Source organism: Cebus imitator, unplaced genomic scaffold (genome assembly GCF_001604975.1).
Source record: "Cebus imitator isolate Cc_AM_T3 unplaced genomic scaffold, Cebus_imitator-1.0 Scaffold154, whole genome shotgun sequence".
In the NCBI taxonomy this organism is placed as follows: domain Eukaryota; kingdom Metazoa; phylum Chordata; class Mammalia; order Primates; family Cebidae; genus Cebus; species Cebus imitator.
Window position 1 is genome coordinate 3,314,832 of NW_016107469.1, and position 623 is coordinate 3,315,454.

The window sequence follows — 623 nt, forward strand, 5'->3', positions numbered from 1 at the left end:
GCAGAAGTCACCTTCCTTCTCAGAGATCGGTGCATAAGCCCTCTTTTCAAGGCCCTCTGCAGTCTCCATATTGAGAAAGCATTTGTGGGACCAGAGGAGTATTGTCTGCTCTGCAACCACCCCGAGGTGTTCCCCAGTGTTACTGCGCTCTCGGATGGTCTTTACCTTAGGCCTCCTGTTGCCGCTTGATTTCTAATTAGCTGCACCAATAATATAGTTCAGTTCGGTGTATAAACTTCTCTAGATACTCTTTCCGCAGTGGTTCAGACGGCTTTGCTCTTCCTTCCTGGATTATCTTGACTATGGATAGCTTATTTTCAAGAGTTCATTGCCATTTTAATCCTGGTCCAGATCACTTCTCCAAAATCTTTCCAAATCAATTCTATTTTGCTGCTTTTCTTTAATTTTCTAAAAGCCATAGATTCTAGATTTTCAATCAGCACACACTCTCACCAGAAGTTGAACCAATACAGGTAGAAAAAGAAAGCTCCCTGAACAGTGTTTTTAACTAATGATATTTTTTTAAGCTTACCAATATAAGTATTTTTAAAGGTTATATTTTTAAAAGTCATAACAATGATTGTTCTTGTTTTCTCTCATAGTATAGATTGTCATGGGATAAA